This window comes from Ranitomeya imitator, chromosome 1 (genome assembly GCF_032444005.1).
Source record: "Ranitomeya imitator isolate aRanImi1 chromosome 1, aRanImi1.pri, whole genome shotgun sequence".
Classification (NCBI taxonomy): domain Eukaryota; kingdom Metazoa; phylum Chordata; class Amphibia; order Anura; family Dendrobatidae; genus Ranitomeya; species Ranitomeya imitator.
Window position 1 is genome coordinate 856,444,064 of NC_091282.1, and position 22,127 is coordinate 856,466,190.

The following is a 22,127-nucleotide window of genomic DNA, read 5'->3' on the forward strand; positions in this document are numbered from 1 at the left end:
TTGTGCTGATGTAAAAAAGACATGTGGGAAATGTTCTTTATTAACTATTTTGTGTGACACATCTCTGATTTAAGGGGATAAGAATTAAAAGTTGCAAAATTTACCAAACCTTTCCCAAATTTCCTTTTTTCTCACAAATAGACACAAGTTATATGGAAGAAATGTTGCCACTCTCATGAAGTACAATATGTCATGAAAAAATATTCTCAGAATCAATGAAGCATTCCAGAGTTATTGCCTCATAAAGTGACACTGGTCAGAATTGTAAAAATTGGCCTGTTCATTAATGTGCAAACCACCTTGGGGAGTAAAGGGGTTAATGATACTATTTTCGGATAAATATGACATTTTGATAATTTCTTAGGGCATATTTTTGTGACACCCTCCCCCCCCAAAAAAAATAAATAAATAAAAATAAAAAAACAAATTTGGGCGTTTGAATTATTTTGTGTTTACTGAGTTTACAGGATCAAATCATCTTTTATTGACATAGTGATAACACATATGTATTTTTTATTATTTTTATATTTAATGGGGGAAAAGGGAGGTGATTCAAATGTTGATGTTTTAGGTTTTATTTTTGTTTTTTTAAACAAAAAAACTTTTTTTTACTGAATTTCTTAGTCCCCTTGGGGACTTGAACTTGCGATCATCTGATCGCTTTTATTATATAGAGCGCTATAGGTAAAAACAGTGGTTCCTTTGAACCACAGTCACATACTTGGTTTCAATAGAGATCCATAAAAACTAAAATAGAGGTCTTTACCCCGGCTGTCATAATAACCATTCAACCTTGTCATGGGCGCATAGAATGACGCACCCCAATGGCGGCGCGTTGTTGACGCTACTGGCAGATATTTATACCTGTATTTAGGTTAAAAGTCGCAGGGTTGTGGGTCTTCCTTCACAACAGGTTTGGGAAACAGTGACATATACAATGGTGTAGGGCATGTTGTAGTGAAGAAAACAAGTAGGATTAGAGATGAACAAATTGATTCAGAGAACACTGGCCCAGGGACCAAGTCAATACTACGAATTTTACAAAAAATATGTGCACCCCGAAATCCAACATTTTTATGATCTTCTTTGTTCAAATACAGCAAAATAGCAGCCAAACAGCATTTTGCTGAATAATAAACGACTGGAAAGGGGTTAAAAAATTAAAATGGTTATACTGAGACAACTCTCAACTGTCCGGCTGTGCAGCCTTAATTTAGTCCAGTTTAGAGTTGAGCGACTTTTACTTTTTTAGGATCGAGTCGAGTTTCTAGAAAACCCGACTTTGTCAAAAGTCGGGTCGGGTGAAATCGGCCGATTATTTCGAAAAGTCGGGGGCCGACCGAAACACAAAACCCAATGCAAGTCAATGGGGAATCAAAGTTGGCAGTGAGTGGAGGACAGGAAAACACCTACAGTGCCCATTTTAATGCCAAAAACATCAATTCTTATTTCTTAAGCTTGTCAATCTTAATTTACTTTATAATAATAGTTAGGCATTGAAAACAGGGGGTCATTTGGCTAAAGTTGTGGGGGGCTAGGACTGGCTCAAGATTTTCGTGGGCCCAGGAAATGGGGAATACGTCACGGCGGTGGAGCAGGGAGAGTAAGTATTTCAACTTTGAAAGTGCTGTGATCCTGAGCAAGCAGGGGGGGGGGGGTCCACTCGTTGGCACTTGGCACTGGCACAGGGCCCCTCATAGTACGGCGGTGTGTTTGACGGCAGGTGGCGCCTCCCACTGCCAGAGACACTTTTGAGTACTATGAGGGGCCCTGTGCCAGTGACATCGCCAACGACTATGCCCCCCCTCACCTGATGAAGGAACCTGCACTTTCATCTGCACCTTCCTCTTTGTCCCCGTGTATGGTGGTATAGTATGCGGGAAGGGGAACCTGACTTTCAGCAGGGTCAGATTCTGGCTGTGTAGAGTGCAAGGGGAATGTAGTGGTCTGGGTCAATGTACCAGCAGACTCATTTAGCTGTGGCTGGGCAATGGGCAGGATGAGGAGGAAACACAGATATAGGCCCAAATAATAAAGTAGGCTAAATGCTGTTCAAAATTGGTAACAGGACTAAACAGGCGGCATAGCTTTGTTCAGTGGAGGACAACTGTAATGAGTGGCGCAGACACAGTTAGTAGGCCCCAAATAAAAAAGTAGGCTAAAGGCAGTTCAAAATTGGTAACAGGACTAAAAAGGCGGCATTGCTTTGTTCAGTGGAGGACAACTGTAATGAGTGCAGACACAGTTAGTAGGCCCAAAATAAAAAAGTCGTCTAAAAGCAGTTCAAAATTGGTAACCGGACTAAACAGGCGGCATAGCTTTGTTCAGTGGAGGATAACTGTAATGAGTGGCGCAGACACAGTTAGTAGGCCCAAATACAAAAGTAGGCTAAATGCAGTTCAAAATTGGTAACAGGACTAAACAGGCGGCATTGTTTTGTTCAGTGGAGGACAACTGTAATGAGTGGCACAGACACAGTTAGTAGGCCCAAAATAAAAAAGTCGGCTAAAAGCAGTTCAAAATTGGTAACAGGACTAAACAGGCGGCATAGCTTTGTTCAGTGGAGGACAACTGTAATGAGTGGTGCAGACACAGTTAGTAGGTCCAAATTATAAAGTAGGCTAAATGCAGTTCAAAATTGGTAACAGGACTAAACAGGCGGCATAGTTAGATACTGGGATGGGCTCCTCTGCTGAGTAGCAGTCAGTGGTAGTAGGCGCAAAGTATTAACTGGTTTAAATGGGGGCTAGGGCCCCTGTATATTTAAACTATCATCTATCATTTGAAGGATTTAACAGCACAGACTACACAGTGGGAGAGGTAAGTATTGCAAGTGGTAGAGCACTGTTCGAGCTGGGGGGGAACACTCTCTCGAGGGCGGCGGTACTGGCACAGGGCCCCTCATATTACGACGGTGTCTCTGATGTTGGTTGTGCACCACCACCTTCAGAGACACTTCATTGTACTATGAGGAACCCTGTGCCAGTGCCGTCGCCCAAGAGTGGGCGCACCCACCTGTCCAGGCAAACGGCACTCACACGGGTGCTTGCGCCAGGTGGTGACCACGGCCCTGTGGGGGGAGTCAGCCCATTTAGGGAGGTATAAAAATGGCCTATGGTGGACATTCAGCAGCTGCAAATGGCGGAATTGCAGAAGTCAGTAAGAGGAGGCCAAAAGCAAGACATTTTTCAGGCAAGCTACGTGTCAGCAGGAGAAGGTAGGGCAAAATAATTTGAAATCCATGATTGGTTCATTTTAATGAAGGTTAGATCATCAACATTCTGGGTAGCCAGATGTGTCCTTTTTTCGGTCAGTATTGAACCAGCAGCACTGAAGACTCTTTCTGATAGCACACTAGAAGCAGGACAAGCGAGCTCCTGTAATGCATATTCTGCCAATTCAGGCCAGGTGTCTGTTTTAGATGCCCAGTAATCAAAGGGGAATGACCTGTGAGGGAGAACATCGATAAGGGAGGAAAAGTAGTTCGTAACCATACTGGACAAATGCTGTCTCCTGTCACTTTGAATCGATGCAGCAGTACCTGTCGTGTCAGCGGTCATTGCGAAATCACTCCACAACCTGGTCATAAAACCCCTCTGTCCAATGCCACTTCGGATTTGTGCACCTTTAACACCTCTGCCATGTTGCCCCCTACGGCTCGTGTGAGAACCAACACCGCCGCTGTGTGCTGGGAATGCCTGAACGAAATGGTCTACAAGAGTTGCTTGTTTTGTAGCCAATATTTGCTCAAGGTTCTCCTGTGGCATGATATTTTGTAATTTTCCTTTATATCATGGAGTCAGGAGGCAGGCCAACCAGTAATCGTCATCGGTCATCATTTTGATAATGTGGGGGTCCCTTTTTAGGATACACAAGGCATACTCAGCCATGTGGGCCAATGTTCCAGGTCTCAATTCACTGCTTGTGCTGGGTTGAGGAGCACTTTCTTGCAAATCAACATCACTTTTGTCCCGCAAAAACCCTGTACCTGACCTTGCAACGCCACCAGTTTCTATTGCCCCCTGCAAAGCATCCTCCTCCCATAAATATTCATCCCCATCATCCTCCTCCTCTTCGTCCGCCACCTCGTCCAGGAAAGTTCCCTGAGCAGACAATGGCTGACTGTCATCAAGGCTTCCCTTCTCCTCAGCTGCAGACGCCAGCTCCTTAATGTGCGTCAAACTTTGCATCAGCAAACGCATTAGTGGGATGCTCATGCTTATGATGGCGTCGTCTGCACTTACCAGCCGTGTGCATTCCTCAAAGCACTGAAGGACTTGACAGAGGTCTTGGAGCTTCGACCACTGCACACCAGACAACTCCATGTCTGCCATCCAACTGCCTGCCCGTGTATGTGTATCCTCCCACAAATTAATTACAGCACGCATCTGTTCGCACAGCCTCTGAACCATGTGCAGTGTGGAGTTCCACATTGTTGCAACGTCGATTATTAGGCGGTGCTGGGGAAGATTCAGCGATCGCTGATGGTTCAGCATATGGCTGGAGTGTACGGGTGACCGGCGGATGTGCGAGCAAAGTCTTCGCACCTTCAGGAGCAGGGCTGGTAACTCCGGATAATTTTGAGGAAGCACTGCACCACCAGGTTCAAGGTGTGAGCCAGGCAAGGTATGTGTTTAAGTTCTGAAAGGGCTATGGCAGCCATAAATTTCCTTTCTTTATCACTGACTACCTTGCCTGCCTCAAGATGTACACTGCCCAGCCATGACTGAGTTTGTTGCTGCAAGTACTCGGCCAGTACTTCCGCGGTGTGTCTGTTGTCGCCCAAACACTTCATTTCTAACACAGATTGCTGACGCTTGCCACTAGCTGTTCGATAATGGGACACCTAGTGTGCAACACTGGCAGCTGCGCATGGAGTGGTCGTGCGACTGCGCTCTGTGGATGAGCTTTCGCTTCTGGAGGAGGAGGAGGAGGAGGGGTGGCGAACGCCTACAGCCAACTGTTTCCTAGACCGTGGTCTAGGCAGAACTGTCCCACTATGGCTGTCCCCTGTGGACCCTGCATCCACCACATTAACCCAGTGTGCCGTGATGGACATGTAACGTCCCTGGCCATGCCTACTGGTCCATGCATCTGTTGTGAGGTGCACCTTTCTGCTGATTGATTGCCTCAGTGCATGGACAATGCGGTCTCTGACATGAGGGTGGAGGGCTGGGATGGTTTTTCTCGCAAAGAAGTGTTGACTGGGTAGGTCATAGCGTGGTACTGCGTAGGCCATCAGGACTTTGAAAGCTTTGCTTTCAACCAACCGGTAGGGCATCATCTCTAATGAGATTAGTATAACAATGTGGGCGTTCAAACCCTGTGTACGTGGATGAGAGGATGAGTACTTTCTTTTCCTAACGAGAGTCTCTTGTAGGGTGAGTTGGACTGGAGAGGTGCATATGGTGGAACTAGCGGTGGTTGTGGTGGTGGTGGACATGGCGGATTGAGAGAGGGTTGGTGATGGTATTCTCGATGTTGGCCTACATACAGTGTTTCCTAGCAATAACCTTGTGATTCCCTGACTGATTTGGCCTTGCGACGATACCTTACAGTATAGGCTTACAGTGAGGGAAGCAATGTAGCGTTGCTGACTACTTTCATTCTGAGCAGGTGCACCAACGGTACGGGATGTTTGGTAGTTAGTCCAGGCTTGCAAGTGCATGCTGGTTAAATGTCTAAGCATGCATGTTGTATTTAAATTTTGAAGATTCTTCTCTCTGCTAAAGGTCTTTGAGCATTTCTTACACATAACTTTTGACCGATCATTCGGATCTTGGTTAAAAAATTGCCACGCTGCACTCTTCCTACTATAGAATACCTTTTCAGGCATTGCACACTGTGCTACTTTCACCGGATGGCCACGCTGTCCTAAAACTGTTTTTGTTTTTGACAAACGTTTTTGGCCTGATACGGGCCTGCCAGATGACAGCTGTTGCGATGTAGATGGCTGCTGCGGATCATCCTCCTCCACTTCAGAGCTACTGGCAGCGGCACCCTCTTCCCCCAATGGCTGTCAATCTGGGTCAACAACTGGGTCATCTATCACCTCCTCTTCAATGTCATGTGCACCTTCCTGTGTCACCGTGTGCTACAGCATTCGGGACTGGGCACCATAGTCTCATCAGGGTCAGATTCTGGCTCAGTATACTGCGAGGGCAATGTAGTGATCTGAGTCAATGGAACAGCATTATAATCTAGCTGTGGCTGTGCATCAGTGCACTCCATGTTCGATTCATCTTGTAATGGGCAGTTAACAATTTCCTGTTCTAACCCAGGCACGGTATTTGTAAAGAGCTCCATGGAGTCACCTGTAGTGTCGCCTGACGCATCCTTCACTTTTGGTTTGGGTGAAGGACACAAGGAAACGTCTTGTTCCTGACCGGGAGCATCCACTGACGACTCACTGCTTTTATATTTGAAACTTTTTGAAGAGGAGGCGAAAGAGCTAGAGGAAAGCCAAAACTTTTTTCTGCTGCCCCGGCTTTAAAAGCCGTTTTCCTACTCCCAGATAAGGGAGCCTTCGAGGCCTTGTGTAGCCAGACGATGACGCTGGCTCAACACCTCTAGCCTTAGGTGCTATTGTGCTTTTGCCACTGCCACCAGATGCACCACCACCACCATCAGTACCAGCTCGCAACCACCGCCCATGGCCTCTTCCACCTGACTTCCTCATTTTTTGGAAAATCTAACCAAAATAACAACCGTTATATGGTACTGTAAAACAAGGTAGAAGGTGTAAATAAACGTGTTGAGATTTTAAATCTCCCTTTTTTTTAGGAGACTGAACAAAAAATCAGGCCCTGTGCAAAAAACAACACAATGTAAGTGGCAGAAAGTGGCTGGCTGATATACCACAAACTAACAGGACTGCTGTATACCCACTTTGTGATAATTTAAATCTCACTTTTTTTGGGGGGGAGACTAAAGCAAACCTCAGACCCTGTTCATAAAACAACACAATGTAAGTGGCAGAAAGTGGCTGGCTGATATACCACAAACTAAGAGGACTGCAGTATATCCACTTTGTGATAATTTGAATCTCACTTTTTTGGGGCAGACTAAACTAAACCTCTAAACTAACCTGTGCATAAAACAACACAATGTAAGTGGCAGAAAGTGGCTGGAAGATATATGAAAAAATACAAGGACTGTAGTACAATTTTATTCTCCCTACAATGATCTCAGGACAAGTATGGCAGCAATAAAAAAGGACTGCTGCACACAAAAGTGTGGACAAATAAACAAGATAACTGTGCAGAAAGGAGCAACAGGATTTTTGCTTTTAAAAAACAGTTGGTTTGCACAGCGGTGTGCAAACAGCAATGCAGCTATCAGGGAGCCTTATAAGGCAAGTATAACATTTTCCAGATTCATATTGTGACTCCAATTAGTCACCAACTGAGTCAATATACTTCCACATATGAATCCACGAAAAAAGAAAAGAAAAGAAAAGAGCGCACTCACCGGTAGTGAAACGTCAGGTTTATTCGGACAGTAACATCAAGAACGCAGGGAGGGTAGTGAATGCACACGGACTACGGCCGTTTCGTGTTCAATGCACTTCAACTGGTCCTAGACTACGGCCGTTTCGTGCTCAATGCACTTCAACTGGTCCCCCCCCCAATTTTTATTTTCCCAATGGTAACAAGAGAAATTGGACCCCAAAGGTTGTTGTCCAATTTGTCCTGAGTATGCTGATACCCCATATGTTGTGGTAAACCCCTGTTTGGGCGTACAGGAGAGCTCAGAAGGGAAGGAGAACTGTTTTTACTTTTTCAACGCAGAATATGCTGGAACTGAGATGGGACGCCATGTCGCATTTGGAGAGCCCCTGATGTGCCTAAACAGTGGAAACCCCCAATTCTAACTCCAACCCTAACCTGAACACATCCCTAACCCTAATCCCAACCCTAACCACACCCCTAATCCCAATACACCCCTAACCCCAATCCCAACCCTAACCACACCCTTAACTACATCACACCCTTAACCCTAATCCCAACCATAACCCTAACAACGCCCCTAACCCTGACACACCCCTAACCCTAATCACAACCCTAATCCCAACCGTAAATGTAATCCAAACCCTAACTTTAGCCCCAACCCTAACTTTAGCCCCAACCCTAACTTTAGCCTTAACCCTAACTCTAATGGGAAAGTAGAAATACATTTTTAAAATTTTATTATTTTTTCCCTTACTAAGGCGGTGATAAAGGGGGGTTTGATTTACTATTTATAGCGGGTTTTTATATGTGGCAGCTATCACACACTAAAAGACGCTTTTTATTGCAAAAAAATAGTTTTTGGGTCTCCACATTTTGAGAGCTATAATTTTTCCATATTTTGGTCCACAGAGTCATATGAGGTCTTGTTTTTTGTAGGACAAGTTGACGTTTTTATTGCTACCATTTTCGGGCACGTGACTTTTTTGATCGCTTTTTATTCTGATTTTTGTGAGGCAGATTGAACAAAAACCAGCAATTCATGAATTTCTTTTTTGGGGGGTGTTTATACCGTTCCGTGTTTGGTAAAATTGATAAAGCAGTTTTATTCTTCGAGTCAGTACGATTACAGCGATACCTCATTTATATCATTTTTTGGGGGGGCGTTTTTATACAATAAAAGCTATTTTATGTAAAAAATAATTATTTTTGCATCGCTTTATTCTGAGGGCTATAACTTTTTAGTTTTTTGGCTGATGACGCTGTATGGAGGTCTGGTTTTTGCGGGACAAGATGATGTTTTCAGCGGTACCATGTTTATTTATATCAGTCTTTTTGATCGCGTTATTCCACTTTTTGTTCGGCGGTATGATGATAAAGCATTGTTTTTTGCTTTGCTTTTTTTTTTACAGTGTTCACTGAAGGGGTTATCTAGTGGGGCAGTTTTATAGGTTGGTTCGTTACGGACGCGGCGATAGTAAATACAGTATGTGCACTTATATATTTTTTTTATTTCCATAAAGAAATGTATTTATTGGAACAATATTTTTTTTTCTTTATTTAGGATTTTTAAAAAAATATTTTTACACAGTGTAATTTTTTTGTTTTTACTTTTTCACTTTGTGGGTGGGACATCACTGTATGGTGTCAGATCGCTGATCTGAAACTTTGCACAGCACTGTGTCAGATCAGCGATTTGACAGGCAGCGCAGAAGGCTTGCCGATGCCTGCTCTCAGCAGGCGCTCACAAGCCACCTCCCTGTAGGACCCAGAAGGACCCCAGTGGCCATCTTGGATCCGGGGCCTGCAGGGAGGAGAACGGAGAAGACTCTCGGAACAACGTGATCACATTGCGTTGTTCCGAAGGTCTCAGGGAAGCACGCAGGGAGCCCCCTCCCTGCGTGATGCTTCCTTATGCCACTGGAACGCTGCGATCATGTTTGATCGCAGTGTTTCAGGGGTTAAAGTGCCGGGAGCGGTGATAATCAGCTGACACCTGGTCGCGTTCGGCCGCACTCCCCCCGTGAGCATGGCTGATCGGTTATGACGTACTATCCTGTCCATGGGAATTAAAGGGACACTGTCACCTGAATTTGGAGGGAACAATCTTCAGCCATGGAGGCGGGGTTTTTGGGTGTTTGATTCACCCTTTCCTTACCCGCTGTCTGCATGCTGGCTGCAATATTCGATTGAAGTTCATTCTATGTCCTCCGTAGTACATGCCTGCACAAGGCAATCTTGCCTTGCGCAGGCGTGTACTATGGAGGACAGAGAATGAACTTCAATCCAATATTGCAACCAGCATGCAGAAAGCGGGTAAGGAAAGGGTGAATCAAACACCCAAAAACCCCGCCTCCATGGCTGAAGATTGTTCCCTCCAAATTCAGGTGACAGTGTCCCTTTAAGTCCCAGGTCACATGGTCGGGATAGTACGTCCAATGGCAGAAAGGGGTTAAATTTCTCAGCCCTCAGGTGGAAACAAGCTTGGGGGCAAAGGTGTAACCCTAGGTTTATTGAAATGTTAGATATCACATAAATGTACCCCACACCACAAAATACTGTACTCCAATTCAAGGTAAATGACCAATGGATCCTGCGATCTAATAAACGTTGTGACCTTCTAATCCCAGATCCTCCAGGAGTCACATCAGGATGTGACACACCCGTGGCTCTCATCCCTACAGAAATGCCAAATATGTGGAAGCTAAATGTGGTTTGGGCACAATGTTGGGAGGGGGGCAATTGTATTTGGGACGGCAGAATTTGCTGAATTTCTATTGGGGGAGCGAGGAGTAATTTTGCTTTTCTAGAGCCTTTTAACTTTGCTTTTTTTGTGCATTGAGATGAAGCTTTTATTGGCAAAATTTTACATAACTTTTAGGATCACATTTATTCTGCGCAGTACACTGAACTATACGCTGAACACTTACTTTGGGGTTTCCATCGAAATCTCCGAGTGACGTGATTCAGATGAAACCCCCAAAGGATCCATTCACTATAATGAGGCAGCAGAGTTACCTCTATTCAACTATGTCATTTTTTCAGAAGTACACAAAACTGTGGTGGACCACGCTTTTGTGCACACCTAAAATGAAGGACACTGCCGGATCACAGGTCAGACTGCGATCACAGTGTCTCCATCTGTCTCATTATAGGCACGCATTTCAAAGAATTACATGATGTGAATACTTTTCTGCCCAATGATGACAGAAGTATTCTAGGAGTGATACCTTTATTGGCTAACCAGAAAATAATATGTTTGCAAGCTTTCAGAGCACAGTGGCTCCTTCAGCCACTGTGCTCTGAAAGCTTGCAAACATATTATTTTTTGGTTAGCTAATGAAGGTATCACACCTAGAATACTTCTGTCATCATTGGGCAGAAAAGTATTCACATCGATTTTTCTGGCTAACACGGTACCACAATACAATTTGTTATTGTACATCAAAGAGTTACACGGAAATCCCAGTGTAAGTGCTCAGCACAGAACGCAAGATAAATGTAACCGAGCCTTACTGAGATCTTTGGGAGACAGGATGAACAAATTAACAGAAGGCGAAGATTTGGTTTTATCTATTTTTATGCCATTCCTCATGCTGTATAAGTGATTGGATTACTTTATTCTTCGGGTCGGTGTGATTACAGCAATACGAGATTTTTATAGTTTTTTATGACTGGATGCAGTCACACAGTAAAAGATGCTTTTTTATCAAAAACTAGTTTTTGCATCACCATATGGTGAGAGCTCTAATTTTTCCATATTTCTGCCAACAGAATCATGTGACGGCTTGTCTTTTGCAGGACGAGTTGACGATTTATCGGTATAATTTTCAAACACACAACTTTTTTATCGCTTTTTATTCCGATTTTGGAGAGGCAGAATGAACAAAAAATAGCCATTCAGGAATTTTTTTAATGTCGTTCCGCTTTTGGTAAAATTGATAAGGCAACTTCATACTTTGGGTCAGTACAATAACAGCGATACCACATTTTTTATCATTTTCTGATGTTTTGGTGCTTTTACCCAATAAAAAGTATTTTATAGAAAAAATAATTATTTTTGCATTGCTTTATTCTGAGAGCTATAACTTTTTATTTTTCTTCTGATGGAGCTGTTTTTTAACTAGTGGGACAGTTTATAGGTTGGGTTATTCCAGATACAGCGATACCAAATATATATTTTTTATTTTTATTATTTTGTGGACATCACTCCTGGCACTGAGTGTCACGTGTCAGCTGTTGGAATCGCCATGACGTATCCATGGTCGGTAAGTTACTCATCCATATATTATTCTGTGGTCTGGGGTACATTACTATGATATCGATTAGTCCAGAAAAGCATTCAAAAATTTAGCTTTGTTAAATTTCTGAGCCATACAGTATTCCATGCTGTGGGGTATATTCATGTGATATCTATACTACAAAAAAGTGTTTAAACATTTTTCTGGTTTGAGTTACTTACCCATACAATATTGTGCGGTCTGGGGTAGATTACTGTGATAAGTATCACTTCAAAATAGCATTAAAAAATGTTGCTGGGTTAAATTTCTCACCTATACACTATTCTGTGGGCTAGTGTAAATTTCTGTGGTATATAACACTTGTGTTAAATGTGTTAAAATGTTTTGCTGTATTCAATTACTTATTCATACAGCGTTACAAGCTTAGTGGGCAACAAAGACAGCAGAGCCACCAGAAATTCCAGAGGGAGTGACCAGCCATAGGAAGCTGGCACAACAGCAGAGGTGGCAGGAGCCTGTGCTCCATATCCGGCTGATTTCCCGGAGCCACCAGGGCCCAAACCCAGGCCACATCCTTTACCACTGGAGTCCTTGTGGACTGCAGAAGGAAGAGCCAGGATCCAGGAACTAGTGAGCGTACTTTGGGGCCTAGGCTGGACAGAAGAGACAAGGAGCCAGAACAAGGTCTGGAGAAATGTTATTGGGCCCACAAGCTGAAAGGTACCTAGAGTTGGCATCCCAGGGGGTGGCCATTATTTATAACCGTCAACGGAGAAGGGGGTCCATTGAAGGGTTTTGCACCCGTCATCACATCTCATTCAACCATCGGGCAGTAGAGACAGAACACTTGCCTTGAAGGCTGCAAGAGCGGATGACTGGAACCAGGGTCATGTTCCTCAAAAGAGAGGGGCAACATCGCTGGTATGCGAAGGGACCAGAATGAACGGGCCTGGGAGAGACTCCTTTAGGCAGCTCAAGACAGGACTACTACCACCCCCTAGAGAGCGTACTGCCCTTTAGGTTCCCTGCCTCCTATCTTGGAGCAGCTGTTGGTGCAGGTGAAACAGAGGGCTGTTGCCATTTCGCTGTTTGCTCCGGCACTTCCGGAAGTTGGGTGACTAACAGCACAGGAACAGGAACAGCTGGGAATCGGAGTCCAGTAACAGGTGGAGGCAGTCCCCCCCAGCGTCCCGAGGAAGTAGAAGAAGAAGAAGCAGATACCTGAAGAGGATTACTATATTACCCTTCTTATAATTTGTTACTGGCTTTGCACTTTGTGCAAAGCCTTTATGAGTGTAGAATTGCATAAACTACACTTTCAAAATATTTGCGTTCCAAATTTATTTTGAATTCAATTAGTCATCCATACAGTTTAATGTCATTGGAACATTACAGTGCTATGTAAATCTCCAAAAAGGCATTTCAGAATTTTGCTGGGTTAAATTTCTGAACCATACACTATTCCATGGTCTGGGGTAAATTTTTGTGATATCTAACCCTCCAAAAGAAGTTCAAAGATTTATCTGGATTTAATTAGTCATCCATAAAGTACTGTATAACGTCATCTTGGGTGGAGTTCGGTGGTATCTAACCATCAAAAAAATTGTTCAAAAATGTATTCGTATATTATTGCTCATCCGTAGAATTTTACATGTTCTTTGGTAGATTTCGGTGGTATCTAACCCTGAAAACAAGTTGTCTAATTTTTTTTTGGTATTATATTGCTCATCCACAGAGCACCATATTTTTCAAACTATTAGACGCACCAGACCATAAGACGTACCTAGGTTTTAGAAGAGGAAAATAGAACAAAAATTTAAGCATAAAATGTGGTCATGACACACTGTTATAAGGGGGGAGCTGCTGCTGACACTGCTATAGTGGTAATATCCCCCATCATGGTATATACAGTATATATGCCCCCCACATCCTTATATATATGTTCTCATCAAAGTATACATGGCTCCCCATCCAGGTATGACAGTATGACCCCCCAGTATGACCCCCCTTCCTGGTTCATACTGTCCCCCAATCCAACCTGGTATACATGGTTCCCATTCCAATCCTGGTATACATGGTCACCATCTCAATCCTGGTAAACATGGCCACCATCCCCATCCTAGTATACATGGCCACCATCCCCATCCTGGTATACATGGCCACCATCGCCATCCTGCTATATATGGTCACCGTCCCCATCCAGGTATACACAGTCTGCATCCACCATCTTCGTATACATGGCCATAATCCCCATCCTGGTATAGAAGGCCACCATCCACCATCCTGGTATCCATGGCCACCATCCTGGTATCCATGACCACCTTATCCCCATCCTGGTATACATGGCCACCCCATACTGGTATACATGGCCCCCATCATGTCGCACACATCAAAAATAAACTATTCTATTTACCTTCCCTCCACTCAATCAAAGCGGCGTCCTATTCTGATGCCTGCAGCTGAATCAGCGAGTAACAGCGCATGATGTCATTGCCATGTGCCACCCGAGGAAGCAAGGAGCGAAACGAGCGTCTGGGCTCCAGTGCGGCCAGTGGGCACTTTAGATATGGGTAAGGAATCTCCTTGTTATTTCGACTTACCGTATTTTCCGCTTTGTAAGACGCACTTTATTTCCCCCAAATTTGGGGGAGAAATGGGGGTGCATCTTACAAAGCAGATATATCGCTTACCGTTACAGGATGGGATGAGGGGGTGTCCGCCGCCGCAGTTGTCCACCACCGCTGCCGCCCGCCATCGCTGTCACGGTTGTCCGCCACCGCTGCCGCCCCACCACCGCTGCCGCGGTTGTCCGCTGCTGCCCCGGGTGATGCTGGAGGCTCCGGTGCTGTGGGGGGCTCTGGCGACATTTTGTGAAAGACCAGAGCCTCCCGGCAGTTTGTCCATGCTTTCCTGTATGACTGACTCCGGGAAAATGTCCGCCGGAATCTCGGGAGATGAGATTTCAGGGCTGAGATCTCATCTCTCGACATCCCGGCGGCCATTTTCCCGAAGTCCACCGCACAGGAAAGCATGGACGAACTGCCGGGGGCTCTGGCCTTTCACAAAATGTCACCAGAGCCCCCTGCAGCACCGGAGACAGCCCTGCAGCACCAGAGCCCCCTGCAGCACCGGAGACAGCCCTGCAGCACCGGAGACAGCCCTGCAGCACGGGAGCCCCCCTGCAGCACAGGAGCCCCCTGCAGCACAGGAGCCCCCCTGCAGACCCCCTCAACCCAGCCTGCAGGAATGCTCCACTCGTGACTCCAGCAACGACCCTGGGACCCTGATCCACTGCAGCCACAACTCCTGGTAAGCAATAAGACACATGAATTATAAGAAGCCCCCCCCCCCAATTTATTAAAAAAAGTTTTTTCCTATTTTTCTCCTCAAAATTTGGGGTGCGTCTTATAATCCGGAGCGTCTTACAAAGCGAAAAATACGGGCTGCTGGTTTTGATCTCAGCTGCGGTTATAATACCCTAAGGTGCACGTATGGGGGTATATATTCTAGTGATTCACTCTCATTGTGGTTTATAAAATTGGTTCTTTTTCTACTAGACAAAAGTTGCACCTATTCACTTTTATATATTTCGTGCATTTTTTTAGTCCGTTCACAATGGATTATTTATATACTATGTGTCTCATATGATGCTTTCCCACCCATTCTTTGACAATTCACTCTTTGCCCATGGTGTTGCTACATGGATTTGTCATTGCCCGCCTGATTTTATAGAGATTTACTTTTCTTTTTGTTAAGTGTGTTATTTAAAGTTTCTATCTATGTCCTGGTCAGTTACTGTTTAATAAAGACCTGTTATACATTTATTTTTTGACTGGACATTTTGATATTCTCACACTTGTTGAAATAATAGGGATGTAAGCTCTCTAATTTGTTCTCTTCTCATGTTATTCATGTGCCCTCACATGCTGAGGTCAGCTGCTGGAATACTCACTGCGCTCCATGACCAGAATTATGGAAGTGGAGAGCAGTGAATATTCATTTACTTTAATAGTGAGCACACGTGATCGCCCAGCGGTGACTAACACTTTGCCTGCTATTAAAGATAATGAATATTCAATGCACCACATGCCTATAGTCCCTCCCACATCTTGGCGCTGGCTTCAGTGCATAGAGGTGGGAGGGACTATAGGTATGGCGAGCAGTGAATATTCATTTTCTTTAACAGTGGTCACAATGTTAGCCGCCATAGCCGACTCCTGCCTGCTGTGACCTGCTCCTCGCCACTACCTCTCCTCTCCCATCCACAGCCACAAGAGACATATACAGTATATATGGTACATCTGGACTATAAGACGCTCCCTTCACTTTCCTCCAAAGTTTTGGAGGAAAAAAGTGTATCCTATAGTCAAAAGTAAGGCATTACATCTTCTTGGGTGCATTTCGATGGTATATAACACTTCATTAAATTGTTTAAAAATATATCGGTATTATATTTCTCATCCATACAGTATTACATGTTCTTGGATACGTTTTAGTGATATCTACTCCTCCTAAAAATTGTTCAAAATTTATCTGCATTATATTGCCCATCCATACAGTATTACGCGTTTTTGGGAACATTTTGGTGGTATATATTACACTGCAAAAAAGCAGTGAGAAATTTCTTTGTATTCAATTACTAATCCATACAGTTTTAATTGCTTGAAAAATGTTTATGGATTCAATAATTCATTCATACACTGTAACATGGTTCTTGTTGCATTTCACAGGTATATTAAACTCTAAGAAAACCTTCTAAAACTTTTTATGGATTCAAGAATTCATCCATACACTGTAACGTGGTTATTGTCACATTTCACTGGTATATTAAACTCTAAAAAAAGCTTTAAAAATGTTTATGGATTCATTGATTCATGCATGTGGTTTAATGTACTTTGTGTAAAACTACGATGGGTACAGTTCACAAAATATTTTTGGGGAAAAAAATTGACTATTGTCATATACACTGTTAATGTGATGATTTTAGGTAGGGTAGGGTAACTGTCCCTGGAACTGGGACCCTAATTATCCCTGTCCCGGAGGTACTCTTGATGGTAGAGAGGCCCGAGTCTCCAATCTTGCTATGCTCCTGTTAATCCCTGGTCTGTTCCCTCCCCCACCCCATGGAGCCTAGGACAGAAATGTAATGTGAACAAGACACAAGAGACAAAACAGGGATAACAGAAAACCTCTATCATACAAAAGCACCAACCATCAATAGGAAGAGGACAGGGAGGTATAAACTAAACAGGAACAGGGACCAGGAGATAAACACACACACGTACAGAACATTTCCACAACAACTCTTTTCCAAACACTTAGCTTAACCCCTTCCCAACATGCGCCATATACATATGGCACTGTGGGAGCTATGTTCCTGCAAACAGCCGTATATGTGCAGCACCCCAGAGTCCTGGTCGTTGCAGTAATGTCGTTCTTCCACCAGGGGGGAGTGATGTTACGTCTGATGGCACCAAAGGAGTTCACCTTACAAGGTATCACACACACACTTCACACTCCAGTCCACCAGGGGGAGCTGTTGTGAATTCTGCTCTTGGGCTCCCTCCGGTGGTTATGAGTGGTAGTGCTGCTGTCTTTGGATCGCAGCATTTATCAGGTGTATTCACTTTTTGCAATTTGGGCTGGGCTATTTAGTCCTGCTTTATCCTTTAGTCAGTGCCAGTTGTCCATTGTTTTTGGAGGATTCACATCCATACTTGGTCTCTCCTGTTTTGCTGTTCATTTCAACAAAGATAAGTTCTGGCTTTGTTTTTGCTGTCCACCTACTGTGGACCTTATAGTTCTGTGCATTTTCATGTTTTGTCTTGTCCAGCTTTATCTGTGAAGGATTTTTTGCAGCCAAGCTGTGTCTCTGGAGATCAGATATACCCTCCATGTCTTTAGTCAGATGTGGAGATTTGTATTTTCTGTGGTGGATATTTTCTAGTGTTTTAATACTGACCGCATAGTACTCTGTCCTATTCTTTCTTTTTAGCTAGAATGGCCTCCTATGCTAAATCCTGATTTCATGTCTGCGTATGTTATATCCCTCTCCTCTCACAGTCAATATTTGTGGGGGGCTGTCTATCCTTTGGGGATTTTCTCTGAGGCAAGATAGTTTTTCCGTTTCTGTCTTTAGGGGAAGTTAGTTCTTAGGCTGTGTCGAGGGGTCTAGGGAGTGTTAGGTACTTCCCACGGCTACTTCTAGTTGCTGTGCTAAGTTCAGGGTTTGCGGTCAGTACAGGTACCACCTTCTCCAGAGTATGTCTCATGCTGCTCCTAGGCCACCAGATCATAACAGGGAGCTAAGGGTTCTATCTACTAGGCCACTCCTTACACAGGGTAAAACTGGTGGGTTGGTTAGGAAGTTAGTCAGAAGGAGGAGAGGAGAGTTCCTGGCTGGAGACTGACGAGGAAAGGTCTACAGGTCGAGCTGGCTGGAGTGATCTCCAGTCAGATCCAGACTGTGGTCTGAGGAGGACAGAAAGTACACGGAGCTGCACCTGCAACCCATGCGGCAGCATCCTAAGAAAGGACACGAAAGGAATTGTGTTGTAGGGAGTGAGCCACAAAGTCACAGCAAAAGGAGAACAAAAACCAGAAGGAGTCCTGTCCTAAGAGAGGCTGCCTCCTTCTGGAGCGCAGGCTGGTGGCCGGAATACCGAGGGAGTATTAGACTCTACGCTTTTCTTCAGAGACTGGCAGGGCAGTCAATTCCAAGTTGGCTGTCCAACCTAAACACCTAAGCAGACACGGTGGCAATTGTGGGGGAGGGGCGTCTCTAGGGTCCCTATAAAATAGCCTCAGGCCATCACCATCATACGGGTTTGTCCTATCCATCTGGGCGACAGAGAGAGAGAAGTAACAACAGTGAGGACCTTATGGTAGCTTATGCAAGTAGGGACCTACTACGTTACTGTGCGCAAGGGGAAGGCTACTGATTTCCATCTGGAATTGCCATCAGACCGGCCGGACCCTGCCTACTCTGTCATCCGGCACTCTGGACTGTGGATGCTAAAGCCTTCAGTAAAGGTAAAGAGACTGCACCCATTGTGTCCTCGTTATTCGCCGCACCTTACATCCTCCACCATCATCATCTACACTTCTGGGAAGCCCAGGGGAAATACTTCACCTGTGGGAAGGTGCACCATCTAGCTGCCATAACACCACCCCAGCGGACCCCTGAGCAGCATCAGTCACTCTGACCGAATACCACAGGTGGCGTCACGAACACTACTGTTAACTACGAACTCTGCCTTTTATTGGGCGCCCCTCATAGGGCCACGGTCCGGGTTGGGCCTCCGTGACATCCTCGCTGAGGGAACTGAAGGACCCGGTACCGAGTACCCAATTGCCCTTACGTGGGGGCGATCCATATGTATGGCACCGTGATCGTGCAGGCTCACGCTGAGTGCTGTCATAATCGGGTGCAGGTGTCAGCTCTATGTGAGAGCTGACACCCTGCAGCATAGCCCATGATCAGTGATAGCACTGATTGTGAATGTTTAATCCCTGTGATGCCACTGTCAATAGTGACATAGAAATAGAAGAGCATTGCAGAAGGAATGAACTCCCTCTCTGCTTCCATCGGCACAACGCGATGCGATTGCGTTGTGTCGATGGTCTCCATGGTGACCCCTGACCGCAAGATGGCCGAGGGGGTCCTTCAGTATCCTGCAGGGAAGGTGGTTTGTGAGCGCCAGAAACCACCGGAGACTAGATGGAGGTGGACATGACTTGGGGATGGGTGGACTGAGAACTCCTGCAGCCTTTGTTTGTATTGCAGTGTAGATTTTAAACAAGAGAGTTGTTACTTTAAGAGGAAGTTTAGATGTTTGTGCCTGGTGTATTACTGTGAGGAGGGTGGGGCTTATATAGTGGAGGCAACTCTGGCTCTCCCTCTTTCTCTAACAGGATGGACAGGAGGAAACATTACCCGCCCTCCCGCCCTGTTTATAATCTCTGTCCTTAAAAATATTTAATTATTGCTTGTATAATGATAAATGCTTTATTGTATTTTTGAATTTGTCATTGTATATCTTGTACCAGGTTCAATTGTATATTGGCTATAAAGAGTTATTATTTGTGGTAACCTTCTAAGCCCAAGGGAAGGGCAATCCTTCAGCCATGGTTCCCTGGAGGTTTCCTCCACAGGGGTTTTTTCCTCTCCTGAGCGCTGTAGGATGACTCTTTGTGAGTCGGGGGTTTGCCAAGTTTAGTCCCATTAATGCTTTTGCAGGGACTCTTAGTTTTTAAGTTTACAACAATGATTTAATTATAAAAAAAAAAAAAGTGTCAAATGAGACTTGGAATTTATAACCAGTCACGGCTTTGCGGTTTAGGAGTCAGGTGGAAGTTGCAGACAAGTTAAGGTGGACTCATTTTAACTAATAGAGGATGTAAAACCTCATGGTGGTGAGCAGGCTCGACTTTGGTGGCCAGCCTCAAGGACATTGTAATGGTAACATCAATCAGGGGCGGGCACAGGATTGAGGATAATAGGGTCATTGGTGCCCTGAAAGTTTACTGGCTCTGCTTGAATGGCAAGCCAGTGCGTGCCGCCCCTTTATGGCTGTCTGTCCTGGTGCTGTATGTCAGACAGCTGGGGATATCGCAGTACTTGTGAATCCCAATGTACTAGCACTCCACCTGACTCCTACTGTGATTATTTAATCCTGTGATTTGAATAAAAGCTGTGGCCATTTTGACAACCAAAATAATGTGTTTTGTGTATTTATTTTAGTACCTAGGTTTACAGTAGTTATGGTGGTTTTAAGAAGGAGTGGGGTCCATCCCATATCCAAAAGTCATGCTCAGATCAGGATCTGACACGCCTCCTCCCCTGCCTGTCAGACGCTGCTCTGATGCCCTGCACTACAAAAGTGATCTGTCACTATACAGTGATGTCCCATCCTGTGACAATGTAAAAAGTTATTAAAAAGTGTGAAAATATTTTTTAAAAATCCCTCAAAAAAGAACTAAAAAAATAAAAAATATGAATCCAATAAATACATTTATTTAGGTAAAAAAAAAAGTACACATATTTGGTATTGCCGCGTCGGGAGCGACCCAGCCTAGAAAATTGGCCCAGTAATTAACCCCTTCAATAACATCATAAAAAAAGAGACAAAAACTATGTTTTATCATAATACCGCCGAACAAAAAGTGCAATAAAATGCGATCAAAAAGACGAATGTACATAAAAATCAAAATATAGCTCTCAGAATAAAGCGATGCAAATATAATAATTTTTTCTATAAAATAGTTTTTACTGTGTAAAAGCGCCAAAACATAAAAAGTATATAAATGTGGTATCACTGTAATTCTATTGTTGCAATACAAAGCATTTTTTAGTATGTGAGAGCAGCCAAATAAATATACCTGATATAAATCTTGTATCACTGTAATCGCACGGACCTGAAGAATTAAGTCATCTAATCACTTATACCACACGAGGAACAGTGAAAAAATTAACAAAACCCATTCTTCATCTGCTGTTGATTTGTTCATTCTACCATCCAAATATTCCAGCAATGCTTGGTTCACATATATTATGTGCTCTGCACTGAATGCTTATACCGGGGTTTCCATGTAAATCTCTGAAAGACAGAAGATTCCTTCTAATGACTAGAGATGAGCGAATATTTCAACGTTCGGTTTGGATTGCGTTCGCCGAATTTGCAATATTCGCAGATTAATTTGTTGAATATTTGCAGAACATTTTCCGAACGACATTCACCTCAATGGGAGGCAAAAACAAATGCATTCAGAACACCTTAAAACGGCCCCAAATGCTGCCAAAACACATCAAATGAGGGACAGACACCAGGAAAGTGGCCTCAATTCACCCACAGTACAGATTTTAGCATGGCACTGCAGCAATCAGCCAGGCATAAGGTATCGGGGTCTGGGACAGCATTTACAGCTTTCAATTGAACGTTATAGTAAGACTAGAAGACTAGGTGGGTGAGTAATCGGTATAGGGCCCCTTTGCGGGGAGCCCTGATACCACATGCAACACCTCTAACTGCTTTCATGCTGAGCCACACTCAGGTGGCACAAGAATCAGTTTTGTAGACTACCATTGTCAGAAAAAATTAAGGATAGTAACACAGGTAGTTGAGTCCACTTGTAGGACATGTGCCCTTCTGGCTTTGTCTGTGGACCTCAGTAATGGCCCCCCCAAAAAAAAAAAAAAAAATTCTGGAAGGTAAATTTTACCGCCACACTGGACACTATCTAACTACACTATCTGACTGATATGCAACTATGTTCTGTTTGATGAATCCTGTCATAAATCACACTCTGTGAGTATCTCCAGGCTCTTTATACACATCATGTCTCAACCTCCATTACATGAATTCCGAGTACAACAACATCCAACAAGTTCCAAACAAAGAATATAGAACACACATAAAAGTAGTGAGACCCCCTAGAG

At 44.2% G+C, this 22,127-nt stretch overlaps 1 protein-coding gene across 1 annotated transcript in view; it reads right to left on the bottom strand.

The window, feature by feature from the left end:
- Nucleotides 1–22,127, bottom strand: part of SMIM24 (small integral membrane protein 24) — a 235,993-nt gene that overhangs the window by 160,005 nt on the left and 53,861 nt on the right. The window lies entirely within an intron of this gene.